The sequence below is a fragment of the Crocodylus siamensis genome, chromosome 11, assembly GCF_052110815.1.
Source record: "Crocodylus siamensis isolate JL-2025a chromosome 11, ASM5211081v1, whole genome shotgun sequence".
NCBI lineage: Eukaryota > Metazoa > Chordata > Crocodylia > Crocodylidae > Crocodylus > Crocodylus siamensis.
The window spans coordinates 61,144,596-61,169,582 of record NC_143405.1 but is presented as its reverse complement, the minus strand read 5'-3'; the positions used below and the strand labels follow the sequence as shown (position 1 = coordinate 61,169,582).

Below are 24,987 nucleotides of genomic sequence, written 5' to 3'. Positions count from 1 at the left end.
CCATGAGAATCCCATGGCATTTTTTTGAAAACATATCTTGGGTGCATATTTTTTTTATTTCTAGGGGGCTCCCCACTCAGCCCATTTAGGGACATGTCTTACCCCAGGCATTGTATAAGATGGGCAGATGCCTAAAGCAAAAGTGTGGATACCATTCATAGAGCCAGGACCCTCCAAGTTAGGGTCCTGCTCACAACTAAGGTGTCTAAAGCCCTTAGGATCTAGCCCTTTGGCTTGGCACCTCAGTACCCTGTAAAATGGAAGTAAATTCCCTACTTCACTGGGGTGTGGTACGGATAACTACAGGCAACCCCCACTTAGCACTCTTGATTGGTTCCTGAAAAACTGAGCATTAAGTGAAACTAGCATTAAGCAAAACTGAAAGTTTTTGAAGACCCAGGATGGCAACTGCAAGTGTTTTTAATGACCCAAAATGGTGGCCATGAGCTTTATAACGAAACTTGCTGAGCACTAAGTGGGATCAGGTATCAATTTAAAATAAGTGTTATAGTGAAATAGCGCTAAGCAAAACAGCGTTAAGCGGGGGTTACCTATACATTCAAGGTTTCGAGGCACTGGGACACCAAGGTAACAGGTGACATACACTTATCTCATACAAAGATGTGTCCATTTAGAACAGACATCGTCTCCTGCTAATATTTATGTTTCATAAAATACTTTTCAGAGGTTTGATGTCATCTGGGGAGGACATTATCATCAGTGCATTTTATAGCCTCCTCAATAATAAGCTACAAAAGAATGCCATTGTGTTCACTGGATATTTAAGAATTTAGGAATGAGACCTTAACTGGAAGCGTTCCCAACACATTCCCCACTTTAAATATACATATCAGTGAGAGACAGCGCCTCCTTTAAGAGGCTCACGTTCCATAAAATAATTGGCATAATGAAATGCATATGCCATATACTGCATGAAATGATCAATCGACATAAAAACAGAGAAGATCCTTGTAATGACTTAGCATCATCGTTGAGCTATTCAGAGCCATCCTGTTTTACTGAACAGAGCAGAACAGGGGAGGACTGGGAAGGTAGGAAAATCACCAGCATATACCGTAGGTTAGTTGAGATACATTAAAACCCTTTTCTCTCTGACTAGGTATGCCAAAAACCACGCTCATGCTGTGCTAACATATGCTTATGCAGCATTAGACATGCAATGAACAGAAGAGCTGAAGCGTGCATCCACTCCCTAAAACCTGAACTTCCGTGCCAGAGCCGGTCGTCTCAAAGAGGAACTGCCCATTGCCGGGTCTAAAGACACATGAACAGGAACAGATATTTAGCTCCAACTCCCCAAAGACCTGACTATCCTGACAGCGGAAGGTGTTTGCTTCCTAGTCAACCATTTTTTTTAAACTGGATTTTGTGTCTCATCACTAATGTTTCATGTGCTCTAAAGAAAATGTCGAACAATGCCTCCTGGAAGCAGATCCCAGATTGGAGGTGTTCTTTTGAAACCGTTTCCACTCATTTATAATCGCCATTGAGTTCAGTCAACCGAGGTCAAAGAAAGGGGGCATCCTTCATAGGCCCGATCCCACGGGTGACTCAGTGCAATCAACAGGAACTGAAGGTACCGAACATCTTGCAGATTTGGGCCTTGTACATAAAGTGAGAGTGGCCTTTTTGTACAAAAAGTAGTAAAACAACATCTATAGTACATAGATTTGGCTTGACACGACTGCTCTTATTTCCTACGATACACACAGAAGTTATTTCTTTGGAGGCACAATAAAAATATTTCTGTAGACAACAGGCAGTCGGCACATAGATTTGGCTTGACACAACTGCTCTTACTTCCTATGATACACAGAGAAGATATTTCTTTGGAGGCACAATAAAAATATTTCTGTAGACAACAGGCAGTCGAATTGCTTCTTTTCCAAACCATCTGAGGTCAAAAGAAGAATAAAAAGTCTGAACAATGGGCTAAATAACCAGGAGGCTGCAAGAGAGTTAGGAGATGCTTTGCAAGGCTCAACCTTCAATTCAGTGTGACACTGGTGCCCCCCAGTGGACTCGGAAGATGTTTTCCACCGCACCGACAAAGCCCGGTGACTGCGGTCAATTTGTCTGATGGTTGTAATTACAGTTGTGCTTTAACGTATCAGAGGTGGACTAAAATGGGGCTCATCTCCATTTTAAATTGTCCCAGGCCGATGAGAACGGAAGAAATTCACTCGACTGTGCATCTGTAATGTAGCAAAAAGACATAAAATGCTTTCCAGCTTTCGTCACTGCTAGAAAAATCTCCTGAAATCTCATCTGCGGAATACATGGCAATCGCTCCGTCCGAAACTTTGCTTCTTATCATTGTCTCTCGAAACCAAGAAATCCCCTCGAAAGTCTCACGCTTGGTACAAAACCTCCGATTTGAGAGCTCTTTTGTGTGTGAATGAACTGCCCGTGCAAACTAAGTTTTGTCATTAATCATATTAATGTGCTGGTGTCAGGGACTCCTCCGTTCACCCTCCTACCTTTCCCACCACACCCAAGTCCTGCCGCTGCGTTTTTTTCTTCCACCGATATGATCCACTCTCAGGTTTTGTAGACGGGAAGTGACATACTCCTACTTCAGCAGGATCTAGCCCCAACTGCCCTTTGACCACAGGTTAGTGGAACTTCTACACCCACTCTTCTCTGTCCCACCTTGCACAAACACAGGGAAAGGAAAGGATTGGGCAGAGTTAAGTCAGTGCACAATAGTAATTTCCAGCTAGTATAAGCAGAAAATTACTGCCATGCTCCTGGACAGCAAAAAGAGTAGGTAGGGAATTCTGGATCTGACCATCACAGTTATTTCCCCATTATATTCATAAGGTCCAGAGCAATGTGCCCCCCCAAAAGCAAAGGGAGGAGTTCTTGTAACACCCTAGCTACTTTGGCACCCGCCCCCACCCTTGCATTTCGCAGATCACCAAATTTTAGGGCCAGAAGATACCATCAGGATCAAGTTGAATCTCCCGGTGTAACGTAAGTCATGGGGCCTGACTCAGTAGCTCCTGTATTCAGTCCTAAAACTTCTGCTCAACCTGCGGCATAGCTTCCAGGAAGACTTCCAGTCTGTATCTGAAGACTTCAAATAGCGGAGAATGCATCACGTCCCTGCCTAAGCTGCTTGAAGGGTTAAATTTACCCTGCTTTAAAAAACATGCACCTTATTTGTAGTGTAGATTTATCCCGATTCACATTCCAGGCATCTGGCTTGTTAGGCCTTTTCTGCTAGAGGAACGCGCTCTCGAATAGCAGAGATCACTGCTCCAAGCCAGGGCCTGGCACAACTTTACCCTCTATTTCCAGAAACTAGGCACAGCTCCTTTACTCACTGTCAAGCGGCTTTTCAGAAAGTGAATAAATCTTGTCATGCTTTTCTGCACCATATCCAGTTTTTCCACCATCTGTTTGGACAGTTTGACACCAAACCTGAACACGGTATCCAACGGTGCTGATCTCAATGATGCCACACACACAGGTAACACCATTTCCTGACTCCGGTTCTCCGGCTAATACTTCTAGAAACTCGCTAGTCCCAGTTTTCTACCCGGATTTGTATTACAGATGGTCCTATTATACTCGAAAGGAAAAGCACTGCTTTTCATTTCATCTCTTTAGCTGAATTCCAAGATATTCCCCAAATCTCATCATTGTAGCAGTGCTTGAAAGGACCAGAGGAATGCAAAAATCTAGACCTCCTGGTTTGGAGATGATACCTTTTATTAGGCCAACTAAGAAAGTGCAAAAAAAATTAAAGGACCAGATTTTTTTTTCCATCTGTACGTTGTATTTAGCACCTGGCTGCCTAAGTAGTCCATAGCCCACCCCAGCTGAGTGTTATGACCTTAACAAATGAGATGACTTACCAATTTTGTGTAGGTGAGGATAAAGTGCTATAGGATGCACACAATGGACCCAATTCTCCTCTTATTCCACATCAGGTGACAGCATCGGCTTTAGTACAGCTGCTTCCAGTTTACAGCAAGATGTCCAGGAGGAAACTGCAGGCTCCACTGGCGTGAACTACGTAGCTTAAACTAAACCGGAGTACAAAAGCTTGTCAAGCTGCAGGACGGTTAGGAAAGTGAGGTAGCTCAAGCTACACGGTGGATGCCTCCCATTTCAAAAACTAGGCACGTAGCCTAAGTCCAGTTACTCGGGGAGACTGCAGACAGTTCCCAGCACCTTTCAGACTCCAGCAGACACACAACAGGCTTCGCCAGCAATTTTTAAAACATCTGAGCAAAACAAACCCTCTCAAAGTGCCTTTTTATGACATCACATTCCCCGCTCCGCTGGTGGCCTTTCAATCTGTCACAGCTAGTCAGCCCTTTCCACAGGAATATTTCAAAACCTTATTTACCAGCAACTGGGAGGAAGAGGCAAAACACTACTGATGAGACCTAAATAAAACAAAATCCATATTCTCCCTTGACTAATGGGATGTGTTATTATATGCCAGAGGCCTGGGGTGCTCACCTCTGCAGTGCCCATGCTGTATACACACATACACACTGCTGGACACGCAATGTGCTTCGGTGGAAACATCTGCTTTCATCTTCTGTCACAATGGAGGTGCCCCATAGGAACAGCCCTCTTCCTCCACTGATGAGGATTTTAGACACATTGTGCATGGCTGAAAGAAGGGCAGGGGGGCTGGTAGACACCTGAGCAAGCCTGGCCCTCCATCCTACCTACTATTAGCAGCCTTCATTTAGTTCTGCAATGGAACGAGACTCCCTAGGTGGGAATCTGACCCTGGGAGCTCACGTTGGGAAGCCAAAACTGGGCAGCTCAGCAATGGACTTCTCTAATCCTTACCTTCCTTTTGCTTCATTCCCTTTTTTCAGGGTCAAATCCTGGGAGGAGCTGAGGGCAGGGAGGAAGCATCCACACTGTGTGCATAGAGTATGGAGCCAGCATCCCACGCTGGCGCTTCGGGTCTATTGGCACAAGACCAGGCCGATTTCATCGCCTCCGGCCTGGTTTCCAGCACGTTTGCAATGCAGTGCAGCAGACCAGCCAATGGGAGTCATGGGGAGGAGGGGGGTGAGCACGCCCAGAAATTGGGCCTGAGATGTTTTGAGTTGGGCACCCAAAAAAAGTGGAGGAGGACCCCAAAGCTGGAAACACTGGCCTTGCCAGGGTCAGAAACCGGAGTCGCAAAGCCAGAGAGCAAGCTGGGATCGGGAGCAGAGCGCTCTGGAGCAAGGCAGCCAGTGCTTCGATGCACATCTGCTGACAGCCTGGATACTGCTGCCTCTCCCTGCATGGCCAACCTGCCCTTCACACCTGGCTCCTATCCCACCCCCACAGCAGGGAGGGGTACCAAAGAACATAGCCCCCCAAGCTGCACCTGGGGCCAGGACTGCGGCAAGCCCTACGGCCTCCATTCTCCACCATGCAAAGCAGGAGCTCAGTTCAGACAGAGCCTGGGCTGCAGTTGCTTATTCCATCACCAAAACTTGATGAGAAGAAAAGAAAGCCCAACCAGAGCTGCAAGGGCCACTCCATAAACACGGGTATGAGTCACGAGTGACACATTTTATAACGCAGCCCCACACGTCCAGGATTGTGATGCTGACTCCCGTATCGCCACCTATCTAGCCAGGAACCGGTCATCTTGGTGTGTGCTGTTGTTCACCAGCTCCACCTCCCAGCCTGCTGCCTCATGCAAGGCAGAGCTACTCATAACCCAAGTCATCCCGAGGCAATGGTATCAGCACTCGCATTTTTGCAAATGGGGCGTGCAATAACAACCCCGCTATCAATTCCATCATTAAATCCAGCACCTGGAAACCAACAATGCAGCAGGCTTGCATGAAGGGCTACAACTGGCATGGACTTTGCAAAAGATCTGCCGTAAAATGACGACTCTGTAAGAGATGGGGGGGGCGGGGAATCTCTAGTTTCCCTCTTCTACAGATGCTGTAGTTCAGCGGCGATTGCTGACAACCGTTTGTCCAATGGTCACTCCTCGTTTTCCATAATTCACTGCCTGAAAGTAAAATACTGCTAATAGGCTGGCAGGGCATGAGAACTAGCGTGAGGACTTGAAGCAAGATCGATAAATAATTGCACTTAAAAGATTAACCCAGTCTTGCCCAGTCTTTTTCCTTAGTCAAATAGCTACGAGTATAGCCAGAAGAGGGCTCTCGCAGATTTTCAGTTTGAGGATTACTCTGGATACAAGCGTCTAATGTGATACAGGTGCTTTCAGAGCCCATGCAGACAGCAGATCAGGTCACCGCTGTGCAATATATGCACCGAGTTGTTAAGTCACCAGAAGTCTCACAAGGTTTCCTAAAGTGACGGACCGTCGCCTAACAAGTCAGGTCATGTGAAGGGTGCAATCACGGCTGGGAAAAAAAAGGCAGACTTGGGCATATCTTTTTACTTATTCTTGAGCCACCAGTCCTGCCACACCAAAAGTACCCTGGGAGAGAAATTATATATACATACACATGCACACAACTTTGTTACGGTATTAAAAAGTATTCCAGTTTGCAATTTGCTTGCTTTAGCCACAGCCCGGTGAGAAGTCACCACCCCACAGCTGTACCCAACAGACATGTCTCCCCCCGCACAGGCCCCTGGGAGGCCACTGTCTTGCCTTGCCCATCTCCTGTCACCCCCAGATCCAAAGTGACTCCAAATTATTAACAGTGGGGTCCCTTAATTATTTTCCACTTCCACGATGCACCCAGCATAAGAGACTTCTTCCACACTAGTAAAACCCTATCATTTCCATACTCCTTCCTCCCCCCTAGAAACTAATCTGCCTCTTTTCCAACTCGACTCTTCAGTCCTTCTCTCCAACCCTCTCTAGTTCCCCTTCTTCCCTCTCCCTGCACCTCAAGCAGGCTGCAAAATGCAGTTTCCCCATCCAACAGATGTTCCTTGCAGCACCATGGGGAAGTCCAGCAGTCGATGGGGTGCCCGGCAGTCGAGGAGCAAACCCCCCTGGAAGTCAGCTGCAGGGTCAGCTGGGGAAAGATGTGACCTCCGAGTGCTGGCAGGCTCCTCTAGCTGCTCTGAAAAGCAAAATGGAGTACTGGAAGTCCCCTGGCCAAGACAAGGATGGAAAAGGGCTGGTAGCAGATGAGGAGGAGAACAGGCTCCAGCCCCCCTACGACTGGCTCTTCAAGTTTGTGGTTGGGACCAGGCAGGTGGGAAAGCACACTGCAGGCTGTCACTGGCTGACACTGCCCAGACTTCTCCCTATACTTGGTTTTACTGTCCCCAGTGAAAGAGAGAGCTTGCAGGGATGACCTGGTGCAGTCCCTATGCGACTCGTAACAGGTCTGGGGAGGGAAGATGCAGAATCAGGCTTCCCTGCTGTTGTCCCTGGCTTTACTTCACTTGTTAACTTGAGGCCACAGTGATCAGCCTCCGGTGGAAAAGCAAGAGCCCAGCTCCTATTTCCTTTCAACCCCAACGATCGATTCACACCCGTTTATGTCTTCAAGGCCTTTTCACAAAGTGCGGGGGGGAGGGATAGGGAAAAAAAAAAACTCAGCTTTGTTTTTCACATGAAGGCTGAGGCTTTCTTCCATGAAGCCTGGCTCTGTTAACAAGGAGCAGCCCTCCTGCTGTGCATGCTGCACGATTGCTGCCTCACTTCCCATATCTCTGCCATAGACCTCTGAAAAATAGCGCTTCACCTCCTCTTTCCTCCCAGGCTGCTTTCCTACCAAGGCCCCGAGCCTTTGCCCACCACTAGCAGAGCTAAGTCTCCAACTACTGCCCGCCTGCCAGGGGCCCCGAATGAAGAAGCTAAGAAAGGGAGTGGGATTTCTCTTGTTCCTCTTGCATCCACTGAGCCCTTTTCCTACAAGCTGCATTCAAGGAACAGTATCAAGATGATCTGAGTAATGACAAATATTTCAAAATACCTGGGACTCATCTGGGCTGAGAATCTATATCTATATCTGCACAGATATCTATATGTATATAGATATCAATAGAGAGAGAGAGCAAGAGAGAGAGAGAGATCTGTATCTATATATTTATATAGAGGTAGAAAGAGATATCTGTATCTATATACATCTATCTATCGATCGATCGATCGATCAATAGATGGATCTAAAAAACACACACACACATACACACACACAAATATGTGTGTGTATATCTATCAATCTATCGATAGATTGATAGATATACACACATTTTTTCTAAAGCAGTCAGATCCACAACCCCAGTCTTTACACACTCACGAAGTTGCAAAAGCTTGGAAAAGTTTTGTTTCTGAATGGATTTCATGGGTATATTAACTAGGGCAGTGGTTCTCAACCTTTTAAGCTCAAGGCACCCCTTAGAAAATGCCAGCTCTTCATTTTCCCTCGTTTTGGCCAACATAAAATATTATTATTATTAATAAGAAGAAGAAAATTAAAAAGAGGACAATTCTTCTGTTGCAAAGAACTCAGAAAGATCACAACAGATCAAAACGATTTTAACACTTTGTTGAAATCTCTGGGTTTATCCTACGAATCCTGTTTGTACACCTACTGGTACTAACCGTGTGACACCCTCAAAAGGTCCTCCTGGGCCCCTAGTTGGGGATACACAGCACAGCACAAAGCATGTTCACACTCAAATACGAGATGGGTATGAGCACCCAACCTCGGCAAGCCTGTCCAGTCAACTCCTCAAGTTTCCAATGCATTCTCCTGCCAATAATCTGATGAAAGTCCACCCCCGCCGTATGTTATTCATTTCTAGTCTGCTGCAACACATTTCTCTCCCAATACGTTGGCTACAGCTCAAACTCACTGTCTAGATAAGCAAATGAGGTCTGGCATCAGCAACCAGGTGGACCTTCCCAGACAGGCAGCAATAATCCTGCGATCTGTCTCCCACGGGTGTTTGTGCCCTTGTCCGAGGAACATGATAGCCCTACATTGTAAAAGGGCAGGACAGCCAACCTGCTGCTCTTGGCAGGAGGTCACAGGGCCAAAATGTGTGTGCCTTGTCGAGACAGATAAGGAAACCCTTTCCCAGATCCTTTCCCCCCAGCAGCTTCAAAGCAAAACCCTTTTGTCTCTGGAAGGCACACTCTAGTCAAACACATGTTACCAGGCGCAAAAACACAGGGTACTTGGGTGAAGTGTAATGGGCTGTGAAAAACAGATCCAGGGAGATAACCTGGTGGTCCATTCTGCCCTTAAAAAGTCTATGAAGAGTTTGAAAAAAGGAGAGTTTGAGGTAATTAACTACTCCCCAATCAGGATGCCGATGTATGGATTTTTTGCCTGTTTTTAATTTCTCATTGGAGATGAGCTGAGATTCTCTTTTCAACCAAGATTCTTCTTGTAAATCGATCCCTTTTAGGCCCATTTGACCTACCAGTGTCTCTTTAATGATTGATGAACGGGAACGCAAAAGTGAAATTCTCTCAACCTTAACGGCTCCCCTCTGAATTGCCTTCGCCGTGCCAGGTCCACGAGGGACATTTTTAAAAAGACTTGCAGAGTGCATGTCACTGATTCACATTCCAGGTTGATAGCACGCAGCATTTCCATAGCCTTGTAATATGTGAAGCAGCCGCGCAAGCCGAGAAAGGGCCATTAGCGAGAAACGTTAACAGGACTATTTAAATGAAAACTCACTGTTATTAAAGATGCACTACATCTTGGGGACCACAACAGGCATTTGTTAGGTCTTTTACCTTGCTATTGGCCACTAATTGAATGCAAAACAGCATCATTAATGCAAAAAAAAAAAGAATGAGGAAAATAGTTTATTTTCCCTCCAAGTGAAAGCCTCCCCTTACAGATGACAAGGTTCTTGGCCACGATTAGCAAGAAGACAGCCTGCAGGTAATCAGATCTTCGCTCACCAGCATATGCCATTGCATTCAAAAAGGAAAAATAAAATGAAAAGGGTTAGCTTGGATCTCAGCCTTGCCCAGAAACAGAAAGATGCTCTTGGCACTACTTTGAGCACATGCCTTGAGTTTTTCTGTTGCTACAGGGGGGTGTTGTGATAAGAGGACGGAGCCTGATACTGTTCCCTGCCCACACGCCTCATCCCTGCCAACGGGGGGTTGACAAAACCCCATCCTAGGACCACAAATACAGTGTATTAAAAGGCAAAACCAGGCCTGGTTGGGCTTGTCCAAGGTCTTCCCACCAAGATCACATGCGCTGCCTGTTCAGGTTATTTCCATGCTTGGTTATTAACTGGTCGTATTAACACAGCACCTTAAAGCCAGTGTCATGGACTAGGGTGTCACTGTGTTACATGCTGCACCACGCACGCAACAAAATCCCTGTCCTATATAGCTTACAATCCAAATGCAAGACAAGAGACCAATGGAGGAATAAAAGAAACAGAAGCGTTTACAGTCAGCAGGATCAGAAACACCTTCAGCATACCAGTAGCCTAGCCACTGGCAAGGGGTTTTTTTTTTGTAGGCATCACAAAGGAGAGCTTCCAGGTGGGGTTTTTGAGGAAAGATAATGGAGGAAGGTTTGATGATACGTTGAAGCTTAGTCAGGCACTCTTCCTAAGTAATGTGTACCATGAAGGGCCTGGAAAAGGAAGATGGGATAGAAAGAAATGGGGGCCAGGAGTGCGATTTAGGGCCTGAATTTTTTACAGTGTTCCAGAGCCAGCAAAGGGGAGAGAGGAAGGCAGGGGAGGAACAATAGTTAGAAACAGTGGCACGAAAGAGCAGAGATGCAATTGGTGTGGAAGGAAGAAGGATTAAAGTGGACAGAGGTCAAATATAAATCAGGAATGAAGTGGGTGCAGGTGGGCAACCTAGGGGGCTTTCCCCCACACCCACCCTGCCTTCCCTTTACTAGAAAATGATTTGGAAAGAAGTCATCAGACCCCTGCGAGTTCCTTTCAAAGCAGCTTCTATTTTATTCTCGTGAGATGTGAAAAGTCAACCTTGTGATTACCGTAAGCCTTGAGGGGAATCGAGCCCCTCCTTTAGTCCACACACTGACGTGAGGCACCAGTGGCATGAAACAAAGAAAGATGCGACTACTCGGTTCAGCAGAGGACTACAGCGTCCATCAGACCACAGACATTTCCAGTGCACGGTATCCTCACGTGGTCATTCTCCTTCACACGTTAGTATGCCAAAGGATACGGGATGAGATAACTGAAAACGTAATGATTTTGCTTGTGTCAGATAGAGCTGCACTATATCCAGTTTCAGTCCTATCATTAGGAGCAACATTTTGGGGGTTTGGGTGGTTTAGGATAAACAGCTGGGTTATTGTTACATATAATATGAAGATCTACATGTCCAAGTGTAGACCACTTTATAGCAACAGCGTGGCAAGAAAACCTCAGTTTGCTTGGCACTGTGGCTGAGGAGAGCCACACGGACAGACACGGGGCTGGTTTACCACCCCAGCTCATTTTGACTCCACACCAAATACACTTGGTTTTCTTAAACTTGACTTTCACCTTTTTCTTTTGCCATTCAAGTACATACACAGGAACTTCCTGATCATTTCTGTACTGTCAATAGCACTGTCCAATCTTATAACTGGGAAGAGCAGTATCTCATGAATTTTGAATTGTGCCGTCCCAACAACTAATCCTCAAAATTATTTTTCATTATCCTCACAAAAAGGTGGAGAGAGTCCAGAGCCACTCGTATAATTAGAGGCCTGAAGAGCAAGCCACACGAGGAAAGACTGACAGATATGGAAAAGAGAAGACTTTGGGGGGATTTGGTGGCAGCTTACAAATATATCAGGGGACAGCATCAGGGCTAGGCAAACAACTATTCACCAAAGCACCCCAGGGGAAAACCAGGAGCAATGGCCATAAACTCCTAGAAAGAGGTTTCAGACTAGACAGAAGGAAAAACTTTGCGTGACCAGCCTCAGGAATAGACTCCCAGCGGGTGGTGCAGGTACCTACCCTGGAGATCTGCAAAAGGAGACTGGACGCACACCTTCCTGGGGTTATTTGACGTCCCTGCCCAAGCGCAGTGGGGGCTGGACCTGATGATTTCACGAGGTCCCTTCCAGCCCTACACTTCTGTGAACCTGTAAAAGAGGTAAAAATCATAGGTCCTCCCAGACCTATCACCCATCAGGTTAGTGCAGTTACGGCACACTCATTTCTGTAGCCAATGACCACATCCAGCCACCTTTGGTCTCCCCAAACGAAATGGCCAGGTGCCCATTTACAGCGGGTTTGGCCAGGCTCAGCCTTTGGCACGGGTCTAGAGTAGGAATCAAACGCCTGCCTCTGGAGCCTTTGAGAGAGGCCTTTACTTTCCCTTCTGCCCTAGTGAACGTGAGCGGTGCCCGGAGACCTCTTGACTGCCGCCACACATGCATCGGCTCTCCATTCAGGGTAAGTCATTAAGGTAGGTCATGATAGGAGTGGGGATTTGAGAAAATACAAAGCGCTGGGATCCCTTCACCTGAAGCTGCTTCTTCCCTTGGCTGCCCTCATTTTGCAAAATCACATCTTTCAGTGACCCTGCACAGCCACAAACATCTTGACTCTTGTAGTAAGAGGATTCAGTGGAAACCCTGAGACCGAATCCCCTTGCCCTGATACCAAGAACAACACATGCAAACCCTGAAAGTGAAGCACAATGACACTGAAAACAGTCGAAGGAAATAAAAGCCCCAGATTCTCACTGGTAAGTAGATTTAAGCCGATTCCTTGCAAATCGGCAGGTTTGGGTTCCCTCCCCCCACATCCCTAGTAAGAACGGCTGAACACCATGTAATAAAAATAAACACAGAGCAGATTTGACAGGTTTGCAATTAATTTTCATCGGCTCTTATTTACATCTTTGATTCTGGCAGTTTTCCTCTTCTGGGCGAGGAGAACCAGCTTCCATTACGTTGATATAGAGTGTAGCAAAAATCCATAACGTGGCAGGTGTTGGTTACTCATTTCATTGACACAAATATTATGTTTAATCAAGAAAAAAAGTTGTAAGGCAAGCCAAGCAAGATGAGGGAGAGGAAAAAATTGCAGCTCAGACTAAGGTGCACACCTAAACTCATCCCCTTATACTCCAGCAGGCAATTGTTGGATACCAGTCCTAGAGGGTCACACCAGCTAGCCAGCAATACTGGGGTGAATGGCCTCCAGAGAACCAAGAAACTTCCTCTGGAGACAGGATGGCCAAGGACTTGGCACGCTGTTCTTCCCTCCAGACTGAAACTGCAAAGCCCGCAGATGCAGGATGGTTCTAGTTGGTAACCCAGGGAAGCCCTGTAGCACGGGTCTAAGGGAAAATTGTGGCCACCTGCCTATTAGAGACCTGTCCTAGAAAAATCCCTAGGAGGTGCTCAAGGAGTTCTCTGCAATGTAATGCCTCTCCTGTGGGTATTTCCCAAACAGCAGCAAAGATCTTCAGTATACATTTCTAGTATACAGTGTAGAATTGTGATAAATGTATACTAGAAAGTCTAGAATTTCTAGTATACATTTATCAAAAGTCAAATCTTGCTCATCATCATAGTTTCATAGTTTGTAAGGTTGGAAGGGACCTGAGCAGATCATCGAGTCCGATCCCCTGCCATGGCAGGAAAGAGTACTGGGGTCAAATGACCCCAGCAAGGTGATCATCAAGCCTCCTCTTGAAGACCCCCAGGGTAGGAGCCAGCACCACTTCCCTTGGAAGTTGGTTCCAGATCCTAGCCGCCCTGACCGTGAAGTAGTGCCCAAAACTCACCATGTCCTTTTGGTAGTGGGGGGGGCCAAACACTGGACACAGTACTCCAGATGTTGGCTCACCAATGCAGAATAGAGGGGAATCATTACTTCTCTCCACATGCTCTAAACTAGCTTCCCAACTATGACAGTCATTTAAGGAGGCAAATCAGTGCTGGGAAGGATGAGAACCACCGAGCTGCAATCCTGCTATTGGAAAATGTTGCAATGGAAGGCAGTGACCCATGGACCTGATTACTGGAAGGAACTGGACTGCTCTTGTTGGAGAGGAGTCAAGTCCCCTATCTTAGGCATCACTGTGCAATCACTATGAACTCAATATTCATACATTCATAGAGAATGAGGGCTGGAAGGGAGCTCAGGAGGTCACATCTAGTCCAACCCCCTGCTCAAAGCAGGACCAGCCCCAACTACATCATCCCAGCCAGGGCTTTGTCTAGCCGTGTCTTAGAAAACTCCAAGGATGGAGATTTCACCACCTCTGGGTGTTTTACTACGCTTCTAGTGAGAAAGTTTTTCCTAATATTTAACCTCAACTTCCCTTGCTGCAACTTGAGACCATTGCTTGTGTCATCTGCTCCCACTAAGAATGGTCCAGCTCCATCCTCTTTGCAGCCCCCCGGCAGGGAGGTGAAGGCTGCTATTCAATCTCCCCTCAATCTTCTCTTCTCCACATTAAATCACCCCAGTTCCCTTAGCCTCTCCTCACCAGTCATGTCCCCTAGCCCCCGAACTATTTTCACTGCCCTCCACTGGACTCTCTCCAATTTGTCCACATCCTTTCTGTAGTGGGGGGCTCAAAACTGGACACAGGACTCCAGATGTGGCCTCACTGGTGCAAAATAGAGGGGAATAATCACTGCCCTTGATCTGCTGGCAACACTCCTACCAATGCAACTCAGTATGTCATTAGCCTTCTTCTGCCCATTAACCTCAGTGTCCACAAAGGGACTGCTCACATCAGTAAGAAATGCCTCTGCCCATAAAATGTTTAATGCCTTCTGCCCAAGTTTGAACGCAACTATAAATCCGCTCTAAATTGTCAACCAAAACAGCCCCATCCCTTCCTACTTCAAGTGGCAGAATATTGGCAAATTGAACTCGCCTGGTGACTTTAAACTTAATTCAGAAAAGCAATTTTTCTGAAGAATATTTTACAAAAAGATATTAAAGAACTGTACTGAAACTTAGACAATTGTTCTTTAAAAATATAGACGAATGAGACATGGAAGCTATACACTACTTTTGGTTATGTTATAGCATGTTGACATGCAACTAAAATAGCTAATACATCCTGCTATCTTCCACTGATAATTTTTAATTAAAGTCACTTATCTTCATCTACATATTTAAGGAGTCTAGATCTTTCATTATTCATTTCTTAAAGAAAATCAATGTTGTCCTGATTTGCTACAGCTCAAACTGGCTAGCATTATTTGCTGAGATAAGAGCGCCTAAAAGAAACTCTGTTTTTAAGAAACACGTAAAATGCTGTTGAGCATATTGCCAGACTCCTAGGGGGAGTCTAAATTATGCATTTCCTGTTCCATGATGTAATATGAGTAAAACACACGTGGTGGCTTTTTGGGACTAGACGGATTATTTGGACCTGCACAAAAAAGGAAGGGGAGGGGGGAATTTAAATTAAAACGTTTCACAGAGCTTATGCTTACAAGAGCATTATATTTTAAAAGCCATTATTAAAGCTTGATATACTGAAACAAGTTAAGAGACTGTGAAACTAATCTATAGCACTGGTTAGCTGCTCACATCTTAGCTCCTATGTGCTACATGGCTTTGAAATATTTGCACATCAAAACAGACTCTAGTTTTACACTTGGGAGCCCAAAGCTTTGTAAAAGAAACTCTTAAAAGAGTAAACTTTGAATCACAATTTCTTCGGGAAGCAGAGTTTTTCTAGTCACTGTAAGTGTCCTTTTCTTCTCAGGGTGACCTTAGCTTTCAGATTTGTAAAATGGTTTCCCCTGGTGTTCAATTCTACTGTGTAATAAATTTTAAAAATGACTATTTATCTCCTCTAATATATTAGTCAAGTCTATCAGGAAAAGCCACTTCGGAGAGTTTTGCTCTCATCCGCCCAAGATTACGTCACTGCTGATTTTGAAGAAAGAAGTTGCATTTAGCAACAAATAAATCAATCCTGACTACATTTGTTGGAATAACACATTTCCATCCTTCTTTGCTAGCATGTATCAGTTGCAATGTCTAACATATATTTTCACTGACCAAGATACAACCTAATACAATTTGAATAAAATTGCGTTATAAACACATCTTATTATACCGATATAAGCTTTAGTTATTGGCATTTTGAGAACAAATAGGCCAGAGGTTCTGGAAAAAAAATGTAAATGAACTGCGAATTGACAAACCTGTTCTTTTAAAGTTAACTCATGTTTATTTGTGAAAAGTGAGAATCAATATATTACTCAAAAAAAATCTGTATCTGTGCAAAAGTTTCATATTAAAGCAGATTTAAATGCCTTTGGATTTTGCATTGCTAATCATGATCTCAGCTGCTTCCACTATGTAATGACAATAATGAATAAACATGCTGTGCTTATGAAAAACTAGGACCTAACAAGCTGATCAATTGTTAATTCTTTAAAGTGACTAGAACGTGTCTTCACTATCAATAACTAAATCAGCTTCTGTTTGTGGGTCTAATGCACCACATACAGATCCTCTAGCCATCCTGACCATTCCCTGTAATAATGCAATTATCATTTTGGTCAGTTTAAGGTGAACTGGAACAAGATTGTTTCACTGTGCCTTTAAAAAAAAAAAAAAGGCAGCGAAAATTGTTTTGACATTTAAATAGAGAGGCTGAGCATTTGTTCATGGAGTATGCAGAGTTGGTGGTAGCATTCCATTAATAATACGCAATTATCTATTTGAAAAGCCATTTGTTCTATAATATCATTCGTAAATGTTACATATCCATACAGCTATTTCTGATAAAGAATCTAATCATTTTATTTCACCTCCTGCATTAGGTAGCAAAAATGAAAAAACAAAACAAAACACCCACTGCAACACATGTGAAGTGTCACATGTTTGTGCGTGAACCCTGCCGTATAGTTTAATCCTCCATTTCAAGCAGACACGCAAATGCAATTAGTAAGACTCTATTGTGCAACCAAAACACAATGATACATAGTCTGAACGTACTTATTAAACATAGCTGCCAACAGGTACCACCTGCAACAATTATAAGCAAAATATGATGTTCACTGCTGAAGGTCTAATTAAACGGGGAAACTATGTTCATCTTGAAAACTGCAAAAACTGATAGGTGCTAATTTCCACCCTCCGTGGCTTCCGTCGCTTCTATAAAAAGACTACATAAATGCAGGTACCATGAATCCATCCAGCAAAGCAACGCACAAGCTTGGTGTGTGATTGCAGAACAAAAATGTGATCCATAGCTTCTGGCCAAAAAACAAAACAAAAAAATCAAAAAAAGCTCAAAGCCACCTCAAACATGTAGGTGAAGCTTTTTAAGCACTGAGCAATTAGAGGCCTGAGCCTGATCCCCTTACTTCCATGGGAAAAGTCAAGGCCCATGGGGACAGAAGGCAGGCAAGAATCCTTTTGTCTGTGCACGCCTAACTGCTATCACAGTCAACGGGCGTTGAATACACAGGGGATGCAGCATGAAGCACTAAAGGGGCGATTTCAATCATAAACAATTATGTAGGCCTTTTAATTAAGCCATTTCTGTACATGCGCATGGAAGTGGTCACCGCCAATGGCACGGACCTGAAAAAAGGACTCAGTGCATCGCCTACAATCATTTGGGCATCCTCAACGCATTATCTGTAGGCTTGGCTTCCATCTGATCCTGTTAAGAGTTGAAAGTCAGCTAGCAAGCCATTGGAAAGAAAATTTCCCCCACATCTGCCACATGTGTTGACTCTAATATGCTTTGAAGGGGTTTTGAGGTGGAAGAATGAGGAATTGTTCCTGCCCAGGATAGGTGCACAGGCTGATCTGAGGATGTTTCCTTTGTTTCCTCCTCCACTTATCAGCTGGCCGAGGTAAACTGTTATCCCCGTTTGATTATTTAATGCTGCAGGCAACCAAAGCTGGCATATGTGCATACCAGGAATTATTGTTGCTGTGTGACTATCAGCATGTTTGATTTTTGTGTGCTTAGGGCTTATTTTACTATTAAATCTAAATGAAAGTCACAATGCATTTAAAACATGCACAGGAAGGCACAGGAAGGCTTTATGGTAGAGGTGGTATTAGTTTATAAAGATCAGCTTACTGCCATTCATTTCTAAGATGTAACAACACTGATAACAATGGACACAGTACTGCCTGAGATGGGACATTCCCTGTATTCTTCCATAAAATAAAAAACTGCCCCCATGCACGCACACTAGAAGTCTTCAGTTATCTATCTCAGGTAAGTCTAAAACTTGAGAAGAGAAAGGCTCTTTCTCAAATAAGACTTCCCTGAACAGCTGACTTGCATCAGATTTTTAAAGATACATTTTTAGGAAAATATTTATGTTCTTTTAATGGCTCCTAGTTTGTGGCAATACATCCATAATTAAACAAAAGTCTAATAAATTATTTAGCACCACATTAAAAGACACTGCGTTGCATTAGGATCAGAATACTTTTTCATTTATTTCCCCGTTAGCTCTGATAAAACCAAACTTAACAATTAGTAAATATTTCCATAGACTTAACTATTACCCTAATAACCCATCCTCTGAAAGACACTTTGGCTAATGCTCTACAAGTGTCAGACGCTCTCATCGGGCTCTCTCCAATGCTGCATGTTAGTGTAAAGTTTCAGAAATGCTGCGTAACGAGTTGCCACAATGGAAGTAATTTCAAGGGGACAAACACCCGAACAGCGTTTCTTCTGTATTCGAGCAAATCAAACCGCTTGCAGATTCAGTTGCCCAAGTACTTTTGTACGTACCTACCTACGCGCACACACACCAGTGCACACGCGCTTATACGCATGGTCTGTTTAGGTTTTATAGCAAGTCTCACACCTTAGCTGCCTTGCTGTAATTAAAGAGACACAGATTAACATCTCCAACAGGCCCTTCTACAACATTACTGCAAGTCCAATAGGCATTCAGAAGTCCTTTACCTGTCTTCATACAGTTGAGAAAAGGACAAAGTCAGCCCCATATATACCCTCTGTCTCCCCACTTCAACCTATTCACCCACCTCTTCCCCATACGCCTATGGGACAGGCAGGAATGGCTGTGGCTGTAGGGCTTTGATTCACATGACAAGACTCTGGTCCTCTACGGAGCAAGTCCCAGCCCCAGCCTCAAGGGCAAGACCAATGTCACCCACACCAGGTTGGCCAGCAGTTATCCTTTCACTATTCAGTTAGAAGAAGATGGAAGGAAGAAGAGATCCCAAGCTGCTGAAGCAGCTACATGTAGGAAAAGTGCATCCAATTTCCCCTACCAGTCTACATGTCAAGGCAGCACAGGAAACAACCTAAAGATTCAGGATGATCAAGGTGGGGGGGATGATCACCCTCCCACAGTTGTGGGGGAACACCTAGAGAGGCTGAATATCTACAGATCAGCAGGACCGGATCAACTACCCCAAAAGTGCTAAAAGAACTGGCCGAAACCATTGTGGTTTCCACCACAATGGGCAAAGCTATTTGAAGACGTGTGGCATCATATGACCCCAGCAGTCTTTCCTGCCCAAGTGCATGGGGGGTGGGACAGGATGATCTGGCAAGGTCCCTTCCAGCCCCTAACATGTATGAATCTATTGCCCCCATACTTGTCACCCCAGTGTCTGGAAACAGGGCTGCCAGACACCGCATACAGGCCATCCTGGTGCTACCAACTTCATTTGAAAAGACAACAATGGAAGCATTCAAGTTGGCCTGTGCATCTCTCCTCCTGGTGAGCACAGCAGGCCAGGTCTTCCGGAGCAAAGGGGAGAGACACACAGTGGTCTGTAGAAGTGAGGAAAGAAGGGACACAATGAAATTCAGGATGCGTAATGGTTTGGAAGCAGGAGTCCTTTCAGGGGAAGCTGTGGGTGGCTTGGCTTCTCCAAGACCACTGCTGCCAAAGATCTGCATCAAGTTTTCATTTAAAAGGGTTGGACCTCCCTGGTACAAATTATTCAACTTTCCTAGGCTCCTTCAATATAATACAACTACATTCCATTCCATTTCTGAAGTCTGATATTTCTCTTCCCGTCTCCAACATCATTAGCATGTTATAGTGGTTTAAATTAAAAAGGAAGCATTTATTTTAGCACCCTGATATCAGCTTGCTACAATATAACATTTTAGCAACAGGAAAACATCCCAGCTTAGCATCATAAATTCAATACTGGAACAAGATAAATCCTTCCTATTAACACAAACTGCTGTACTTCACTGTATATATGCATGCACATCTACAACACACTTCTATTTACTGATTGGGCCACCACAAACACGCATAACTCTCATTGAATAATGGGAACACACGGATATTCAAGGACAACTAGAGCCTCCAGACTTAAAACAATCATCTCCCAATGCTACAATGGGATTTGCTAGCGCGGCTCTGTGTGAAATCCCATTGACCCCAAAGGAACTCTGCACTCGTACGAAGGTCAGCATTGGTAGGATCTCACTGCAGACCCAGAGCCTAAAAATAACAGAGCATTCACAATAAGGCAGATCATACAGCAAACAGGACGACAGCCCACTTACCCATCAATAACTTATACAAGTAGTGGATTAATACGTAGACCATATAAACCCCATGCATGCCCACAGAGGGTCGGACATCCTTCTATTTAATTACTAGATCACATTATCAAATTATTAGCATTTTCCGGGCTATGCAATGTTTGCCACAGAAATGCAGCTCAGCAGAAAATGGAAAATATGATTGGAAGGGGAAAACTTCTTTCAACATCCAGCGCAACTGTGCCTGCCTACAATGGGTCTGAATTCAGTCCTCATTCTGAATGGACCTAAAACACGCAAAGGGCCAAATTTGCCACTGGTTTACACCTCAGTCATACTGTGAAGCCTGTGTCAAAGGAAAATCTGGCCCATAGCCTGTGACATGTAGGGAGGTCTGGGTAGGTTAAATGATGCAAATGAGCCAGCGGTTTGCAATTCGTTTAAAGGAAATGCTAAAAGATCTTCCATTAGTTGGTTTATTCTTGCCTAGGGTCAATCTTACACTAGTCAGATGGGGAATTTTCTTCTTTTCCTGGATACAAAGGGTGGAATCAAATACTTACTGTCACAGTTAAGAGCTAAATTTTCATCAGTCAGCATACCTTTTGAAGGTGTCAGCTACTCCCACAATCAACTTACCCAGATGAGCACATATCCCTCCATTGAGCAGAACTATTACTATGGCAAATGATCAGACCCTGGATGGTGGGTGACGGCCCTGCAAGCAAAGGAGCTAAGCCCAGACCTGGGGTGTTCTGACCTCATATTGTAATCAGATCCTTCCATCAGCCGTGTCGCATGCAAAAGCAAGTGGCTGCAATGCTGTGGCTTCTTTTATTTATTCTTCCTTGCAATATGTCAGGCCGCATGAGTTGCAGCGCACCTGCCATTTCGCACAAGGCAGAGAGAGACGTCCTTTGTACAGGCACCTTGTCCAGGGGAACACATTAAGGGAAAAAAAGGACTGACCTCGAGGCTCTTTTGTCAGGGCTCTCTCCGCAGGCGTGTTTCAATTACAGCTACATTTTCCAAGAAAACAGGAGGGGCAACGGTTCACCTGAGTGACTCAAGACACTCCATTTCTCCTTCAGCTATATGGGCTTCAATGGGGAAATGCCCGTAAGTGCAGTGGCGGGGCAAGAAATTAGGCCCCAAGCATATGGATTGTATAAAGCAACCACTTAAAAAGTGCTCAGTCTTGGAGATGTGGTTTGCAGAGATTTACAAAAAACTGTAGCTCCTCTTGGCTTTTGTGAGATGCTTTCTGAACTGCAGAGATGCTTGGCTTGCAATGCTCCAGCCCAAAAACAAAGCCCAGAGTTTGCAAGGAGGCAGCCAGATCAGAGATGCTAGCTGGCCCTGGGAATACACAGTACAGATTCTCATGATCCATGGCCTTTAAACCGAGGGCTTGGGTATAAATAGCACCCTGCCAGAGGATGAAGAAATGGGGGAGAAGGGGTACCCACATCTAAATGTTATTAAAGAAGAAATGCAGGTGTCATTTAATAACAATTAGATAACACCTCAAACAAAACAATTCACCCCCAAAAGATAAAATATCAGCCTAGTTCTAGATCAAGGCCATGATACTTTGTGCTAGGAGAACCCAAATCATTCCTATCTCCCACCAAATGCCTCATTAGTATGCATCTGCATAAATACGTATTAATCATGAATGGCATCGACCAAACCCTGCTCTTTTAACAAGTCCAAGCAACCCTGAGAGGTTCAGTCCTCACTCAGGCAAAACGGGAGCGCTGCCTGAGGCTGCAGGCTTTGCCCCTGGTTGAATTAACAGTGGCATTTCATAAGCACAGCTTTCACCAGTTGGTTACTGGTTCAAACTGGAGCTTGACATCTGCATGATGACACTGGCGTAGGAAGTGGTGCTGTGATGCCACCTAGGGCTTCCCTGGCAGCGATCGAGAGGACCTGGAGACAGAGCAACCTTCTCCCTGCTAGAAGGCAGAGACCGCTTCGAAGCGGGATTGAAACCCGTCACATTCCCGTCCTGTAATTAGGACATTTCGACCCTCAAGACTGTCAGCCCAATACCTTTCACAAGCACTAAAAATTCACTCAAAATATTGCCATATTAATTTACAACTGGAAGGCAAGAACTCCACGACCATATCATCTAAACGCAGGACAGTACATGCCAATATATTTCCCACAGATGAAAATCATTATAATTCTCTAGAGACTCTGTCTCACTGCAGTAACCCATGTCATTTCCTAGCTAGTAAAAATGTGCCACAGGATATCAAAAGACTGTAGCACTTTTCTAATTTTAATATTCCTCTAATCAAATAATGAGTTGTTTACTGCCTTCTAATTTAAAGGTAATTCATTACTTGCATCCTGTCATGTCTTATTGGCATCCAAGGCATAAGAAGCTTACACACTCCCGGGGCAAGCACTGCACTATTCCATATGGTTTGCTTGAACGCAATATGCACTGTTACATATGCAATTTGCAAGGATCCAAGCATTCGGGGAGGGGGGAGAGTTAATAACTGCAAACAGTACAGTTTAAGTGCTGAATGTTAAAACCTTCTAGTGACTCAAAATATTTTTCAACATGCTCAATTTTTTTTTTAAATGCCTCTAGGAAATATGATATGTATAAAATAAGGAATGATTACCAAGATCTGTGCAAATGGTGCTCAGGGTCCTCATAAAAGATTTTATCCAGCCTCAGCCAAGTGCTTCCATTGAACTTCAGTGACAGTTGAATCAGGTCCAAAATAATAATGCACCAGTAAGTTTAAGAAAGAGTGCTAAGTGACAAGAGAGCAAGTTATACAAAAGGTATGATGTGCATTACAAGAGCTGGAGCACAGCCAAGGAAGTGGGCTGCTATACTGCAAAAAGCCAGCAGAAACTGTTGAGGTTTTTAATTGTGCTACTGCAAGGCAGGAAAAGAAATATAAGGGCCCAGACCTGTAACTTCTTTTTGCATGAGTGGTTTTATTCACATGAATAATTCCACTTTGATCAATGAGGCTACTCATTGTAGGACCGTACCTACCCCACTGACATTATTTGCTACCTGCAAATACTCTGCGTGCATGACCAGGATTGTCCAGATGACATTTCGGCATCATATAGGTTGGTCTGAGAATGCTCCAGGTATTGAATATTCTGCCAATAACGCTCTGTGCAAACACCAGGTTTACTGAACACTAAAGTATTAGCTGTCAAACAGTCTCTTAACCAGCACTGAAATTATGTGATCAACTTGGCCTTACATATTTCCAACTTCAGGGATGGAAGCACGGCACTGAGAAAAGCAACTGGAACTTGTTAGCAATCCATCCACTCCCTCAAAACTTCTATTCATTAGGAACAAAACCCCCCACAGAATAATTAACTCAATTTAGACGACAGTTTTGGTCAAAACAGTCACCTGATTGGCTGTCAGTGATGTCATACCCATACATTAATCCCCAGTGACCACAGTTTTAACATCATTCATATCACCACATCATACCCCTAGCAAAGCCCAGCCTAAGTAATACGGTGAACGACCGGACCCGAAAATAAAAAGCGACCTGTTGAAACAGAGGCGATGTCACGGCTTTAAATGGTTATGCCGAATTTTATTTTTCGAGGGCAACGGGGTCAGCAAATCCTACATACAATGGCTATTGTCGTACCCCTGCTTTAAACAGAGCACGTCCTCAAGATCTCCCATTTGATTATAAGAAGCCGGGACCGGGGCTGAGCAAACAACTGCTCCAGGACATAAAACTATTGCAGACGGAACCGTACCATTTGGCGTGCGGAAGCCGAAGGCGTCACAGGCGCATCCTGGGGGACAGCGGCAGCTTGGACATTTTTGCTCCTCAAACAGCCACAACAGCGCATCGTTCATGCAGACCCCCCCCGGCACGGATGGGCTGCCGGGAACGCAACTCCGCGCTCACTCCCGGCACGGCTGCAACTCCCCGGGCTCCCCGCGCTGCATGCCAGGGACACTCCGGCCGCGCATCAGGGCCCGGGCCGGTCACCCGCCAAGACGTACGTCGAACCGCAAACAGCGAGGGGCGCAAGGGACCTCCGGAGGTCGCCGCTAGTCCAAGCCCGGCACCATCACCCCAGCCAGAGCGCGTGTACAACCCCCCGCCGTCGAGGGGGCTCCGAGCCCTGTCAGGAGACGCTCCAGCCCCCCTCAGCGCGGAGCCCCCCAGCACTGCGGGGGGGAGCGTTCCCCAACGTCCCTATGCAAATCACGGAACGCGCCGGCGGGCCAATCAGTGCCCGGGCCGGAGCGCTGCCCTACCTGCCGCCCGCCCGCCTGCCAGCGCGCCCCGTCCGCCGAGCCGCCAGGCGCCGCGCCGCCCGCAGCCCGAGGCAAGCAAGGCACGCCTCTTCCCCGCCCCGCCCCGCCCCGCCCCCGGCGCACCTCCGCAGGGCGCCGCGCTCCGCAGGGGAGCTCCCCAGCCCGGGGGAGGAGCCCGGAGCGCGGGGAGAGGCAGAGGTGCTGCCAGCACCCTTTCTGAGGGGGGGGGGGGTCTGCCCGCGGTCTTGGAGGGGGCTAATGAGCAGGGCGTGAGGGGACACGCTGCACGTCTCCCGAG

The 24,987-nt window shown here is 45.5% G+C and overlaps 1 protein-coding gene across 6 annotated transcripts in view; it reads right to left on the bottom strand.

Annotated features, from left to right (window-relative positions):
- TAFA4 (TAFA chemokine like family member 4) overlaps nt 1–24,748 on the bottom strand; it is a 98,222-nt gene extending 73,474 nt beyond the window's left edge. The window contains exons 1-2 of one of the 6 annotated variants that reach the window (XM_090022592.1): nt 24,690–24,748; nt 3,885–4,055 (exon numbers count right to left, since the gene is read on the bottom strand). The gene's annotated coding sequence lies outside the window, so the exon portion shown is untranslated. The other 5 variants (XM_090022595.1, XM_090022591.1, XM_090022596.1 and 2 more) reach the window with 5 other exon arrangements.
- Between the last annotated feature and the right edge of the window lie 239 nt (nt 24,749–24,987).